The sequence below is a fragment of the Venturia canescens genome, chromosome 8, assembly GCF_019457755.1.
Source record: "Venturia canescens isolate UGA chromosome 8, ASM1945775v1, whole genome shotgun sequence".
In the NCBI taxonomy this organism is placed as follows: domain Eukaryota; kingdom Metazoa; phylum Arthropoda; class Insecta; order Hymenoptera; family Ichneumonidae; genus Venturia; species Venturia canescens.
In genome coordinates, this window is record NC_057428.1 from 16,602,748 (window position 1) to 16,619,478 (window position 16,731).

The 16,731-nt window shown below is 40.2% G+C and overlaps 1 protein-coding gene across 1 annotated transcript in view; it reads left to right on the forward strand.

The window, feature by feature from the left end:
* The first annotated feature begins 1,243 nt into the window (after positions 1-1,243).
* Positions 1,244-16,731, forward strand: part of stg1 (stargazin-like protein) — a 34,207-nt gene continuing 18,719 nt past the window's right edge. Inside the window, exons 1-2 of the mRNA XM_043425792.1 lie at positions 1,244-1,490; positions 1,627-2,033. The gene's annotated coding sequence lies outside the window, so the exon portion shown is untranslated. The remainder of the gene's footprint in view (positions 1,491-1,626; positions 2,034-16,731) is intronic.

Sequence of the window (16,731 nt, forward strand, 5' to 3'; positions counted from 1 at the left end):
CACGTATTTATGTGCATGTATGCTTATATTTCAATGAATCTAACTTTTGCGGTTGGCATTATTTCATAGCACCCGAACAACTTGTCCCTTTGCTCTTCATCCTATGTACAACTCTCACTATCTCGGTCCCGCTTTCGCCCCCCTCCCCGTGCGCTACCCTCAATTATGATGTTTCTGTGCACGTAAGAGGAATGGAGAGATAGAGAGAAAGAGCGTCGGACCGGTTGTGGAGGAGGAAGGAAAATGGGGAAATCCAGCGACAAGATAAGTCGCACTGACAACGTTAGCCAACTATCGTTTGGGGTCTGAGCCCATGAAGGCGATATTTCACCATCGTTGGCGCAACACCTCCATGCTTATGTCTTCTTTACATTTGTTGAATATTCATTGTTGAATTTTCCTATCTTTAGGTCACATGAAAATACTTCGAGAATAATTCAACTTGGCGGAAAGTTTTTGGCGAAAACATGACGAGGACGGAAACTGATCTACTTCCGCTATGGAGAGAGGTGTCGAGTGGAAGTACATTTGAAAAAACGAATTTCGTCAGCACCGCCCGATTTATTTTCAACCCTCCCGATCGGGACTGATTATTAAAAATTCTTTTTGAGCGCAATCAAAATGTGAAGCCGGTCCGAAGCGAGAGGGCAGCGAGGCTGCATCGCGGCTGAAAAATCTGGAGATCAAAGCCAAACCATGGGCGAAAGTGTCGAAGGGAATAGCATTAGCAGTTTTTTGTAGAGCAGCCAGAATGTTTGTTTCGCATTTTAACCGGAATAGTAAGATCGTAATTTCTGGAGTGCCTCGCGTCTATTTCCGTGCAGTCGATTAATTGGAATATTTTGAAAAGTGATGAACGAGCGAGTTGGGATTTTGCGGCGATAACAAATGCGATGTAAGTCAGCGGTATAAAGGGGGATAGTCCACACAGGTGGCGCCTCGATCCTCTCAACCTGCTCGGGAGCGAAAGAAAGAGAGGACGGAGAAAATACGAAGAAAAGAGAAACCTCCGGATACATAGGTGGACAGAGGGAAGAGGGAAAAGGAGAGGGAGCGAGAGGAAGACTGAAAAGGGGTGAAAGGGAGCGAGGGTTGAGGGTTAGAGCATCGGTTAGATGAGAGAGTGTGGCGCGCGCGCGGTCCCGCGCTCCGAGTGCGGCTATGAGGCTCGTAAAGGGGTGGTTTTTCGAAGGGAGTGGGTAGAGAGAGCGGGCGTTGCGACGACGACCGGGCGTCGACCGGCAGTCGAATTCACTGCCTCGCTCGGGCAGCTTCCCCGACGCGCTCGATCTCTCCCATCCCTCTAATAATAATAGTGCTGCATGCGATACTTCTATATCTCGAAACATTTCTCCCTCTGTACGGCGGAGCTCTCCCCTCCGCGTGCCTTTTCCTTGTACTTTGTCCTTCCGCGGATCTTGAAGGATGCACCCCCCGGATTTATTCGTTGAACGGAGATCGCTTCAACTTCCGCGAGAGAACTTTCGATCGTGATTTATTTCTCGTCATTCTCTCGCTTTCCAATTTCCTCTTTGACTTTATCTCGAGTTGTTTTTTAACTCAATATTTTGTTGTTTTTTGCCTTCGGATTTTTGTCAATTAACGATTTTCCTTTTGATTGTTCAGTGACGCGGGAACGGCTTTCGGTACCAGATTACTTGGAGAATAATTCACGGGAAGATCATGTGTGAACACACAAGCTTCACCGACTACCAACGCTCAACAAACATCCGGTTCACTCCGCAAACATGAAACTTCCGTGCGGTTCTATCGAACCTGTTTGCCGCCGCTTTGAACTTGAGATCCATCCAGGATCGGCTTGATCTCGAGGACCCAGCAGCGCGCGACCCCTCGCGATCATCTCCCGCTTTGCGCCTGCACTCGGATTAAGCCGCGCGCGCGAGTGCAAGTTTTTTCTGGCTTTGTTTTTGTTTTTTTTTTATCTTTTGTTTTTCCTATTTCGGGACTGCGCTATTTCTCTCGCGGAGTTTCGGCTTTCTTGGAGCGGCAACTCGACGTGGGAAGACTCGACGGTAAGAAGCTTGACGAGTTTTATTCCTCGGTTTATTGACGTTTCTATCATTATTTCGCAATGACCCGTCGAAGGAAAACAATCCGTAATAAAATCTAATAAATTTCAATTATTTGCGAAGCAGAAAACCTCCTGAAATGACAAAAAAATAAAAGCACAGATTTATTATTCTGTAATAAAATATTTTGTCGTCCCTCGTCAATCGCTACGAAGCGGATACCGATTTTATCGTGCGCTTTAATTCTGCGGTTTTTTCATGAGCATCCCACCAAGTAAAAATACTTTTTTCACAGAATTCATGAACCTCGCTGAACCAATGATTTTCGCAATATTTAAAAATCCCCAAACGAGACGATCGTTGGACTTCGTAGCAATTTATCGAAGCTCCAAAAATGTTGGAAAACGTTCTCACGATTCATTAACGCAAATGTCTAAAATCGTAACGCGCATTGTCGGACGACCTTAAAGTACAGTAATGCACGATAAATTGATAAATAACATTTCGATTATAGTTTGTCATCGAACGGTGAACGGATACACACAAAGTATTCGTTCAGCCCGAAGATATTCCTACATTTTCTACAGAAGTACAGGGAATGTAGGACGGAAATGTGATTTCCTGATGGGACCAGTACCAGTGCCAGGGACACTACGACATAAATACGTCCGAAATTTCGAACGGGTTCACCGGCTCCAATTTCGATAGATCTTTCGTACAAAACCGCACACTACGTGTCTTTCTTACGAAAACCATTTGAAAATGTCACATTCCTCGAAGGAACTTAAGAACTTGTGCACATTTTTTTTAGAGCATTCTCATGTAGGACGAAAACCATATGACGAAGTTCCAATAAAAATAGGATTCTGACCGTTTAGTTTCGGAAATAGAGCGATAAAAAGTGGCGCCGTGTGTATCAAATGGGTTGTTTCGTAACCTCTAAACTTCATAGCCAGCATTCTTTTCGATATTTCATATGCTTTTACATCCTTTTCATAGATCGCAAATCAAAACTAACAAGCTACGTTACAGCATACAGTGGCGTGCAAAAGTTCGGGGTGACTTTTCAATGATAAGCTGATTGATAAGTGGCTCGAAACTTTTGCACGCCACTGTTTGTCTCTGCCGCTGGATTTGCAGGGGAATTAACTTCCGAACGAAGCCGTATCGCGATATGACTAATACGGTGTGATAAAAACATTGGTCCGGAGTTCAACAGCTATCGAGAATTTTTCAACCCAACAATAAACTGCAGGAATCAGGTCACGGATGCCCCAGGGGATTTCAATTTGTTGGGTACCTCGTTGTTGAGACTCAAATTAATTTTTCATGAAAACTGGAGTTGTCTTCTGACGATGATTTTTCAACGTATTTTTTGGTGTCTGGAGGACAAGGGTGACTTCAATAACTCTTTGTGAGAAGCAGAGTGAATGATTCGATTAGTTTCGAGGGCGCTATATACGCCTTCAACGAAAATTTTCTCGTTCGTATATTCCACCGGAGGTTCAACATTTTTATTTATTTTTATAATTCGTCGAGTTTTTAAAAAGTACTGGGATTCTTTTATACCGATGGTTCCCAGAATGTTTTCACTGTGGCACTGTGCCCAGGTTTTTGTAAGGCTCAATTAAGGATGAACAGGCGCGAGGCTTGTTTTTAAGTAGCACTCTAATTTTTTCGTGTCTCACGACCCAAGATTCCTTTTCTATATGCCCGTGACATTTCAAGACTCCTTATCGACTGTTTGCTCGAAATATTAGCAGTCGAAAAGTCCTGAAATTAACATGTCGCTTATGACTACAACGACTTACTGGCCCCTTCAAGCATCTTCAACTCAAAATTTCATATATTTTTAAATTAGATGTCAAAGATTAAAACTATTATTTATGTGACTTGAACCGCGCGGGATCTAATTGTACAATAAAAAAAAAAGGAGATCAACGGCCATCAGAATTAGAACTATTGAGATTTGCGATTAAAAAATGAAGATAACGCTTTTTTACTAATATTCTGTTATGCGTCAATGACCTTTAATGAATTCCTTTAAAAAAATATTGAAACTGTCAACTTACTAATACGACGAGCACGTACCTCCTCAATGGAATTTCCCCTTAAAATCTATTAATCACTACTTCCAATGTTAATGCTTAAATTCGAGCAGTCGCTCTGTGGTGAAAATTTTGACACGAAATGCACTTTTTAAGCAGAAGATTGGTCGGTATTCGGGGTGCATATTGCAAGAGTCATAGATATAGATCGTACAGAGGAACGAACAATGAGAAAAATAAAGGAAGAGGAAATATATTGGTTGCAGCTGGTGTTCGATCGTGCGTCCGGCACAAAATTACGTACGTGATACCTTTGATCTGTGTCCGAGAACAATATCTGTACTCCCCATATATAGCTAGGACATATACAGAGCCGAGAATGCTCGAGTGCAGCGATGAATCACGGTGCGAGAAAAAAATCGGCACTCGAATAAAAAAGGGGAATTAAACCGTGAGCGCCTGACGCATATTTTTCTATTCGCTTTTCATAGAACGAAACGAGTCACGTGAACGTAATTGCGAAGAAAATGCTTTTGAGACATATCGATTAAGCATGCTCGATTATTACGCTGATATTGAAAATGAAAATGGATAAACCATTGTCAATTTTAAAGTATCGGGCAACTCTATTTTTCAACGTCGTACGCAGTCGTTCCAAGTTTTTTAAAACGTATTTGATGTGATAAAAAAAGTGTGTGCAGCAGGAAGAAAAAAGGGTGAGAAAAATATAATGTTATCGTCCCACACGTGACTTATCTGATAATTTCTTCATATTTTTATCTCGCTTTGCCTCCTTCGCGTCTTTCATTTCTAGATCACGATTGTCTTCTCATCCCATGTGCCTCGTCATACGTATCACATCCGATGAATTTTTTCCTCGTACGACAGAAAAATAGAGGGAGCAAAGGGGAAAGAGCAGAGAGAGGGAAAACGAACATTGCTCGTGTCTTTGCCGGAAGGGAATTCCCCAAAGCAATATGAGAATAACGTGCTAGAGAGCACTACGAGGACGTTCGAGTTCCGAGATCCTCGTAAACTCTATATAAATGTATCTTCTCAATATATCTGTCCAAGATACGAATTTCTGTATTTATCACATTTTTCCATTTGTCGTAAATCAATATGGGTGCGATGTATGAAAATCTCTTGGGTACCGGAAGCTTCCAAGCTAGGGATTAAAGGAATCGTTATTCTGGCTTTTAACAAAAGCCCGAAAAATCGATTTTGAAATATGCTGAATGCGAATATAGAGCTTTATGAATTCATGATTTATGAAATATTTTGTTTTCGCTGTACCATCGGTCAGGAGAACACGCAGCACTTTCAAATATTATCGTGTGCCATTCCATTTTTCAAATATTTATTCCCAATCCCTTTGAGCGTGTACAAATATGATCGATGTCATTCGATCGAAGTTTTTTTCACCCTCGTAAATCGTGGACGGGATAACAAATTTTTCAAATGCAAGTTCGTTCGCTCTTCTCTCGGTTTGTAAATTTGTGTTTTTCCCCACTCACTCCAACGTTCGGGGCACGAATCGTGGCGCCGGACGCACCGGCTTGATTTCTAAAATACAACCACGGTTAAAGGGTAAACTCGAAAGGGACGGAGGTTTTGTCGACGAGAATCTTTGAATATAAACGGAGACACTTTGCAATTCATGGAGCATGGAGAAGGAGGGAAAGACGGGGCGCAGGAGGAGCAAGTCGTAATCCCATACGATCCTCACGAACCTGGACACGGAGCCTCCCACATCTCTCCTCCTTTTTGTCTCACGTTCTTAGCTCATTTTCCCATTTATTACCATTTTCCTGCATACAGAACACACATACTATGGAAATTCTGAGCGACTTGAGCCTCGAATCGCTCGAGTTTTTTAACCCATTTTCTCCCGCATATGTATTACTCATACGTGGATATCTATACATTTTTTTCTATAATTCTATTCTGTCGCAGCGCCCAACCCCCATTTTGGGCCATTTCAAATAGTCTCCAATAAAACGACATGGATATATACTCCCATTTAATAATCCCGAGTACATTTCCCCCGAAAGTTACGAAAAATTAATGCATGAGAATTTCAAATTAAAATTCATTTAATTAAATGAGGTAAACGGTACGAGCAGACTTGTAATTATTTATTCTAATTTTTTTGTAGACTTTTAACATCGGAACTACTTTTTACCTCGCGTTTATCAACCGCGACCACGTGTTTATGTGCATATTCATCGCGGCAATGTTCAGTTAGAATTTTCTTATATGGACTCGCTGCCAATCAAAGTGCAAAATTCCGTGAAAGCTTTTTAATGTGCGAAATAAATTTGAAAAGCTGTATTCCACTGTCACACTTTTCCTGATGTATTAGTTTGTTTTCTGTACAACAAAAATGAAACATCTCGACGAAAACTCCCGGAATTGAGGTTTATTCGCAAATTATCTACTTTGTTAAATTGCGTGCTGCGGGCGGCTTTGTAAAATGGCGATGGAAACTCTCAGTGATAAGACTTCTGGTAAAGACTCGAGAAAAGATTCTTTCACAGTTTGATCCATAAAAAGATTTGAATAAACGTCGTTATCCAAAGCCTGTGCTCGAAAATCGCTTTTTTGCTCGATCCTCCCATAACTTTAAAACAAAAATAGTTCAACGGAAATATGAGAAGAAAATATAAGGTTCATGTAATTAGCTTTCCACGAGATATGAGGAATTTTTCATAATTCTTATTAAAAATCTCTTTCCATCCAGAAATCAAGAGACGCGAAAGCAATTTCACACTGAGTACTGAGAGCAAAAGCTTGTGAGCAGAGCCCTGCTGCTCTAAATACTCGAACATAACGGTTCTCGAGACACTCCGATATATTAACAACCATATTTCAATATTCGCGACTCTCTCACGATAACTACATTAAAATAACATTTCGCTGGACCCCCTTGAGTCTTAATTGCGGCGGCGACCACGCTTCGAAATCTGTATGCCCGGCCTCTCTTGCAACATTTTTCAGAGGTGTTCTTCCAACGTTGTAGCGCGTTGTCGGCGCCTATTATGGAAGCTGAGAGAGCCAGAACGAATTTAAAGTTACAGAAAAAAGTCACGCACCGTTAAACATTGTTTTCGGGTGAAAAAAAACCGAATGCGAATTCTCATCGACCGAGCCTGGCAGTTGAAACGAATTTTGAAAAAAAATCTAGTGTGACCCGAATATAACAAAATGATACTTTGTACTCTCCAGAATTTGGCGTTCGATCTCGACTTTTTGTTACGTGCTGTTTTTCTCCCCAAGAAAAACTTAGGCAACTAGACGACAAAGCACAAGCCGTTGCGAAAAACAGATAACGAAAGACGAATTGATCATCGTTTCAAAATTTAGTTCAATTATTTTGTCAGTTCATTCGTTTCTTTCGAACTGTTTTTAAAAAATATTTGAAAACTTTCCCTCGATTCGCGTACTCTTCTATTATTTTCATACTAACCAAATATCACAACTGTATATTCCCATGTTTATGAGATAATTGTGTAGTGGACATAAAAAAGTAAAAACAGAAAATAATAATAATCTATTATGCCCACAGTAAAATTATTTCTTCTCTCGAGTGGCTTCAATATCAGAACGAACTCAATAGTTCTGAAGTTTCAGAATTTATGAAGCACAACGATGCACTAATTATACAATTTTCCATGTTTTTCGAACTGCTTACACCGAGAAAAGAGTTGAGTGGAAAATCTGAATGTGGAGAAGAGCTTTTTCGGTTTCTCTCCTTCCATTGGTCCAAATCGCAGGTAAAAAATGTTTCAATTGAATGGAAAATGAACCATAATGGAAGCACGAGATGAAATGAAGTTTCGAGATTACCGAGTCAAGCTTCGGGCTCGTTCACGAGTCAATCGTTTCGGATGAAATTTTCAAGACCGCGGTAAACTTGGTTTTCGTTCAATGGTTCGATGCTTCCTCATCGCTCTCATTGATCTCCGATCAGAATAGTGTATTTTTCGGCACGAGTAATGTTGAGATATTTTTCTCTGTGCTCCGCCATGACGGTTTCGATTTTACCCATCGTCAAAGAAAAGTTGTCATTGAATAGCCTTTTACGAATCGTTCAATAAATAGTTTTCATCGAGAATTTTTCCAATTACAGAAATTCTATGCAAGAAATGAAATATCTCCGGAACATTTGCCTCGATTCATTCGGAATAAATGTACACTAAGTCCCGGAAGTGTCTCCAGAGTATAAAACAACCATTGAATGACAGGGAGGCGAGAAATACAAAGTGGAGAAGGGTCACGATGACGTGGTAAAGTTATACGATCCCCTTAGAGGGGAATTTCGTACGGAAGCTGCAAGTCAAACTGTCTGCGAAGCTCCCAGAACGAAATTGAAGATATTTCTGACGAATGAAAGAGTTTTTATAGTTACTTTAAAGTAGGAGTCCGAATAGCACGAAAAAATTGGCAGATAATGTTGCGTCGTTCACTTTTATAGTTATGAGTAACTCCCAATCAATCGTTGCACTTTATTTCAATAAATTGAATGCTCGTTTTGCGAAATATCTAATAATATTTACAGATTCCTGTTAGTATACAACAATGACGATGCAAGAGGTTCTCCACGACTTTTTATTGCCAGTAACATTTACGTGATCCTAAAAATTCTATGGAATATTTCTCACTCCTTTTGATCTGCGAATGCTGATGAGATTTTTTTATCCCGTGCCGGTGCAGGCCGGATTACTGCGAAGAGTTAATTCCTTCTCGCTTTCTCTCTCGCTCTCTTTACCCTTATCACATTCTCGTCGTCTGTATCTATAGTAAAAGTTATAACTTTAATACGTTAAACTCTGTGGCTAAAATTACTCCGGGGATAAAATGATAATTCTTCGCATCGAATGCTCACGGTCTCAAATAATTTTTCCAACTAATTGGAGAAAATGCTGCATTGCTGTAATATTAAAATCCAGCTGAAAGTGCACGCTGTGACTTTCAACAAAGTCGTAAAATCCGCATATTTTGTTTTTATTTTAACAACTTCAACAACGAATTGTGTCTACAATGATGAAGATTACTGGTCCGCGATCATCAAAGTTGGCAGCATTCGGCGAAAGTAATAATTGGCTGCGTGACTGCTTTTTGTTATGCATCGGTTCGCGCATCAATCGCTAGACGGGCGGCAAGTTTTCTGAGTTTCTGGTGGAGCTAACCAACTAGCATCTGGTAAAAATTCAACCGTCGTTTCACTCGGCTTTTCCACAATTGCCCTCGACCCTCGATGAGACGAAAGTTAATAATATTTTGCTTTATTTTCTTTTGAAATGAGTGAGTTTACAAATATCGAAGAAGCAAAAGTGGTATTGTGGCTTTTTGTAAATTCCCAAATATCAAAAGTAGACAAAAGTTTCTTCTTAACCTAACGGAAAACAAAATTTCTAGTTGACGCGATCGAAAGATTCAAGTGAAAAAGCCATTTTCCTTTCTGGGCATATTGCAGAATGGAGAAAAGCACTCTCGTTTTTTATATTTTCCCAACTTATTCTCGGCTCTACGCTTCCCTTTTCGCACCGATGTGCATGCGAATTTCATGTACTGGAAAATGAGCCCGGCTCAGTCAAGCTCAGTCTCCTCACAAAATATGGAGGTTAATCGTATTTTTTACGATCGAAATTATTCAACCGCTGAATGGAAAGACGCATAAACGGCTTCCCTACCGAAGAGGGCAACCGATTAATTCGTTTTCATTGAAAACTATTGTATCATCATTTGATATCGAGTTTTAATACAATCATCCTTCGCGAATTCGAGCTTCGGGACACCACACATCTTGTTTAGTCTCCAATTCGATTAGGAAATTATTTGGAAAATTATTAAGTACCAAAGGTACCAAATAATTCGACAATGAGTTTTGAATCGACTCGATAAGGCCCAACATTTTTTTACCCCAAGAAAAAAAGCACGGAGGGAAGCACACGAGTACCATTGTTTCTAACGATTCGAGCGCGAGATCAAACATGACTGACATTATTGCGTAAGCCAATTAAAATGGGATTTAAATCTCCAAAATCAAGAAACTTCTCAAAAACATCGATATTGATCATTTTTAAAATACACCAACGTTTGCTCGCTTAAGGAGGGTGGCTACGTTCGTCAAATTGATAAGAATTTGATCAAATTTGGTGATAATGTTCTTCAACATCAAGTGCGGAGACACAATTTTTTTCAAAATTTTTTTCTGCTTAGTTATCGAGTAATTACGGATTAAAGCAGATTTCTTATGCCCGGAATGTATACCTATATATATGGAAACGCTATGCTTATACACTTGAACTTTAGTGATCAATTACTCGATAACTGTACAGAAGAAAAATCTTAAAAAATTTGTACTGTCAAATTTGGCTCTAAAGAATATGTTCACCAAATTTTATTAAATTCTTATCATTTTGAAATTTTTAATGTATTTAACATGGTTTAGCATGGCAACATTGTATCGTCGGTAGCCACCCTCCTTAAAATCATCGTGACCCTATCTGTACCGAGCTTCCGAGGGACTCAAGTACCGTGGGGGAACTGAGTCTATAAACAAAGTGGAAAAAACTCCAACACACTGCATTTATTGACACAGTTAAAAAAGCCGATAACGACCTGTACATTGCGGTTCATCGATTACTTCTCTAAATAAAAGCCTCTTACTTACCCTCTGATTGGAATGTACGTTTTAATTATATGAAAAAAAGATGAGCGTGTAATGAACAATTTCGTAAATGACTAATGAATTTTGGAATCGATCGTATGTATTTTCCCTGCACGTCGGAAATATTTTGTACGTATGAACAAATTTCATGCTTGCAATAAGACTCAAATCCCACCATTTTCGATTCGGACAATGAGTTATAACACGAGGCGATCCGAGTCCTTCGGTCCATCAAGTGTCAAAGTGCGCAAAAATAGAAAAATTATTTAAAAAACATAAAAACTCCCGACTGAAAAACCCCTTTACTTAAGAAAAAAAGGAGTAAAATTTAAAAAGTCAGAAATAAAATAGATGTCAGGATTTTCGTCGGGATTTATGTCTCTAATATCAAATCATTGAATGAGGAATAAAATTATTTCAGACGTTTTAAAGTTTACTACTATTTTTTCTCAAGTGAAGGAGTTTTTCAGTCGGGAGTTTTTATGTTTTTTTTTGAACATTATATTATTTAACACTTTTTAAAGTTCATCATTTTTTAATGAGAAAACCCGGCACGGGTTCTTGATGGCGTGAAGCTTTTTATATTAAGATAGTTCTGTACCTTTGTTGAAATCTTATGAACCGGCTGAAATTTAAATATGGCGCAATAATCATGGATCGACTGTCAAAATTTCAAATCGATTCGCCATCTAGTTTTCGAGATATTCGCGATCAAAAATGGGTCATTTTGTACGCGACACCTATACTTAAAACGTCATTGGACAGCACTTTGTTTAAATTTTTTATTACCGACGCTGAACGGATGTTACGGCTCTAACCCTAGAACGCATGACTGGGGTGTGAGCACACCCCACTCAAACTTCAAACTACGCTCCCGTCCTAACAAGCGACATTATCGACTGATTATCGACCGATTTTTTTATATATAAATTCAATTGAAATTAGTTTTATCGTACATCATTCTTTTCGTTATAAAAAAACGAAGAAAATGGTGTAGGATAAAGTCAGTTTAGCATCGTAGGACCGGATTTATAAGCAGAAAAAGAGTGAGGTGCGTTCAAACCCCGGTCATGAGGTTGAGGGTATGAAAAAGGCACATGAGGTGTAGGGTTAAAATAAAAGTGGTCTTGTATGAATTGTGGGATTGATGTTTTTAAAAGATATCGACGGAGATATCGACTGATGAACTGTGTTAATCTTACGCTTATTTATGCTTTTTTTCTCAAATGTTCGACCACCTTTCTCGATCGAATTGCCATTTGAAGACTTTCAAACTTCTTTCGTGACGAATAAAATTGTTGCCACGCTATTACAGCGCCACTTTCCACACGTGTAAGCGACCGACAGGCAGAGTGTACAAGCTCTGACAAAACCGTTTGGACTTCATTGTACGCCGCGGCTCAAACTTTCGGTTCGTAGGTACAGAGCTACCTTAATCATCCGAAAGCATCGCGAAAAATCCGAATTTAGGAAAATTCCAATTATTTAACTCACCCCTGTGACGCGACGTTATAAGAACGCGATGCGGAGTCGAGCCCGTGACGTTTCGATGAATCGAAGCGCCTCCGTGCAGTCCTTACTTATCCGGAACAACAAATGGTCTAATGTGGTAAAAAAGGGGGAAACAATGAGACGCCGAAGCGTACGCACGTAATATGCATGTATGAAACAAAGGCCAAGAAATGAGAGCCTTTCAACGGGTAATTTAATAACTCGCAGCATTCTCCTTAATTCCGTTGCCCGGGGTGCGAGAAGTAGGAAGGGAGGGTTTAACGAGCGCGCCTCTAGGATTGATTGCAATTAGGCTCGAACAGTGGCAACCCTGTAGGAGCGGTGCTGAGTTGGATGCCAGTTTCGCGAGACTCCTCGTTGTCGAGGCGACAGGAATTCGCGATACAGACGATTCCAGATTTCCTTACATGAGAAATCCCCTTTTAAATATATCATTCTTGACGCAACTTATTCTTGAAAATGGAATGTACGAGTCGATGAAAAAAAGTGGAGGAAAAGTAATGACGGAGGGACGACCAAATTGATCGTAATTTTCTCATCTCACTCAACGATGCTATTTTTATGATCCTTCCATTGAATGGGAATCCTGAAAAAAATACTCGAGCGATAATTTATTTATCTTTCCGACCCAATTTGTACTTTCACAAAGGTATTCATTTTTCAAGACTGGACTTTACTGAATAAATATTAATCTGGGTCGCAACCTCACCACATTTCTTCGCTTCTCGCTCTATTTTTATATTTCATCGTGCAAGCTGGCTGCTTCATTATTCAAACAACTGAAGCATCAACTCGTTTCTCGCCTACGTATACGCTGCTTCATTAACGAAGTGACTCGCATTATTTCGGGCTAAAACTTACACGGTACGCGCAGCCTCCCTCCTCGCCTCAACTTCCAAAAGATCTATGTCTGTTGAGCACTCGAACGCAATCCTTTCGTCAAAATGGTATTTAGCCGTACACTTTGCCATTCATCGACACCATTTTATTTTTATTCCTCAAATAATTCTCAAGTCCGGAGAGAAAAGTCTTTCGTTCGACAGAATTTATATTATTTTCGCAATCAAGGAATTACCACGTGCTCGACCACATTAAATTTACTGGCGAGTTCCCCCTGGCGATCGCATCTGTAATTGACACTCCGCAACATTTCGTCGTTACAATAACCCTCCTTTTTCCAGTGTACCAACTCCGTCCAGTAACATTAATTAGCGTTAATGAAGGTATTTACCTCTCGTAGCACACACTCGTTCGATCACGTTCCATTCGTTTAATTTGAATTCATCAAATCGGATGGCACTGCCAATGAGCCATCGATCGAAATCCCTCGAGCGGTGCATTCCTCATAGTCGCCGAGTCATTTTTTTATGAACCGTTGATTCTGATGGAAGACGAAATGAAAAAACGTTTTATGGCGCATGTCAACAAGTTCCTTTGTCCTCCAACGATGATGAGATGGCGAACTCTGGTTTCGTGCGATCCTTTCCAAGATCTGCTGCACACTCGCATCGACCGGGTCTTTGTAGACTTCTCCTCCGATATTTCTTGAGAGATCAAGGAATTAACTCTGTTTATTATTTACACTGGAGCTCTTTTTCCTCTGCCAATTTTGTTGAAGGATTACGTAGCGATTTGCTGAGATGAGGATGCTGCAGCTGAGCCGTCTTACCACTCTGCTTTTGTTATTGTTGTCTTAGAGATTCAGCGCCCTTTATATACACTATCGGAAGATTCGGTATCCCCAAATAAGACTGCATACGCATTCGCAAATATTGCCATAACTTAGTTCGAATTTCTCAGTCTCTGAATGAGGGACTTCGGAAATGATAATTTTGCGATCCGACGTCGATAACAATTGTTTGGACTACGGGTATGGGCCAGCCCGATATTTTCTATTTAGCCAAAGTATTCCTTGCAGCATACGGAGCATAGTAATTTTTGAAGATAGAACAAAGTCTGTTTAGTTCCACGACGGTGGATTTAATCATTCGGTAATTGTGCCCTCCCAACGACTCCGCGCACACATCAAAAGGAGAAGATTTGAGCCGCAGATTCGACATATTCGGAATTCCACAAACTTCGAATTTGTAAAAAATTTTCATTATCATCGCCGCACGACCGTGAAGCACACGTTCCCGCAGTCTTGAATTCACGGAAAATTATTCGGAGCCGTTTTGGGGTGGAGTCTCACTTCTCCATGATTACCAATAATTTAATAAAAATATCAGAATTCTAACTAATCGTAGAATACTGTAAACATTTTCACACACACATTATAAAAAGTTTCACAACGGTACGCGCTCCGACACCGTGAATTAGTCAGTCAAAAGTGAAATTCGACGTGAAAATGCGAGTTAGTACGAAACTGAAAGTCGTGAACGGGAACGTAAAGTGGTTTAAATAAGTCCTTTTGAACGGGAACACTGTTCATATCGAACAGGACATGTTTACACCAACTGAAGTTGCCGAATGTCGTGTGTCGAGGAATCCGGAATGTAGTACCATTTGTCGGCAGGTTTCGAGGGCAACGTACGTTTGTACTTTCAACGCGGGGTGGTGCAAACCACTGCACGTTCCTCCGGAGTTGCTTGGTTCAGATATTTACCCTCGCGCATATATGGAGGAAGTCGTGATAATTTGGACCCGCTTGCCTTCTGGTCCGTCGTTTTAACAAACGTGGACCGATTTTTTAGAGAAGCGACTGTACCAGTTGAAATTAGAGGTGCTTTTATATTTCGAGGAATAAAATAAGTAGAACGAGCTTCGATGGAATATCTCATTAATTGATGAACTCGATTTAAAGAATCTTTTGATGCACGGTGTACTCTAGCAATTTAGCCTTCAGGTTTCGAAGTGCCTGGAAATGCGTGTTTCAATCAGTTCACTAATTAACTATTTATGATATGTACTCCCCGAAGGCTTCTCTTCGTGTTGAAAGCGTAACAGGATAATTTCATTAGTAACAGGATGAGAATCTTCGACGCGCTCTTTTCCGATGAACCGCTCTTTCTCAAACACGTTTGTAGTCTTATCATTTTTGTTGAAAGTTTCTTTCCTCCGCTTTATTCCCGATAGAAGCTTTCAACCGAATCGTCCGTTTTTCAAAAACCTGGGAAAATGAATTTCGGCAATAAAATCTAGCACAACGCTCCGGATGCCAGCGGGCCCAGCAGCGCCATCGTTGTTGAATAAAAATTGAAATGAATAATAATTTTTTAATCATTCACTCATTTTCGAAGCTGATTCAGGATCACGCGTTATGCAAATTTTAATAAACGAATTTAATGCACATACGTATTTTTTGCATTCCTCTTGCTGTCCTCGGCATCCATAAGATTACAAATGCCGAATTTCTCGTGGAGGGCCGAATTGCCCCTCGTCGCACCACACAGTCAATGCGTCCGTCTCAAAATGTCATTCGAAAGGAAGGAAGGATACGCGTGCTGTCAGAATTGCTTGCCAAGTGTGTGACACATGCACGTTCGAGAACGAAGAGACTCGAAAGCTCCGGTGTATTTGCTCGCTTCGGAATATTCCCTTTCTACCTTCTACCATCGATCATTATTATCGAGGTTGGACCACATGCAAGATTGATTTCTGTTTTCTTCTTCGTGCTGGCCCGAGAGCCATGAATGAGCACAATAGAAACTGTCGAATTCCATTATCGGGACGAATGTATGTGGTAATTAGTAAACATGAAAAATTATTCTCTTGCATAATCATTTGGATTCGTATTCATCATAAAAAGAGCATGAAAGACTAGACTTTTATTGGACTAGACTCTTATTGCTTAGTTTTCTCTTTTTTGTTTCCATTCATTTCTCTCTTTGAGCGTCCATTCGCTTCCCGTTCATTTAAATATAAAATGAATAGTAAAAGCTTCGACTCGAGTTTTATTGGACTTTGCAATCGGTGACCGTGCTCGCCGCATGAAAGTTTGCGAACCTTTGCGTTTTCGAATCCGCGTATCGATATCCATCAAGGCACTTGAAAAACCACTCGACGCCCTATCGATTCTCTTTCCTTTCTTAATAGCATCTTCGTCGCCTCGCTTGTATCCACAGTTTTCTTCAAATCCCCGAAACTCCTCAGATCAATACTTTTTCCTCAAGTTTTTCAAAGCCTCACTTATTTTATCTCCGAGTGGATTTCCTCTGTAGAGAACCTGAATTTCTCAAGCCTCCGAACCGTCTCGAGCTCAATAAACTTTTCTCGTTGCATTCAATTATTTCGAAGCCATAATTTGCAATAAGTTTCCCAACCCCGGGGGATTACCACAAAAGTCTTTTAGCACGAAATAAAGTAAATCGAACAAGCCTCGCGTCGTAGATTCAAATTTTCACAGGGTTTTATGATGTTTTTTTTCAGTAGAAGACTGATTCTATGCCGAAAAAAGCTTTCGTCGAATCAAAGTGAGAATGTTCCGAGTATTTACAAATATATTGTAGATTTTTCGACAGACGAG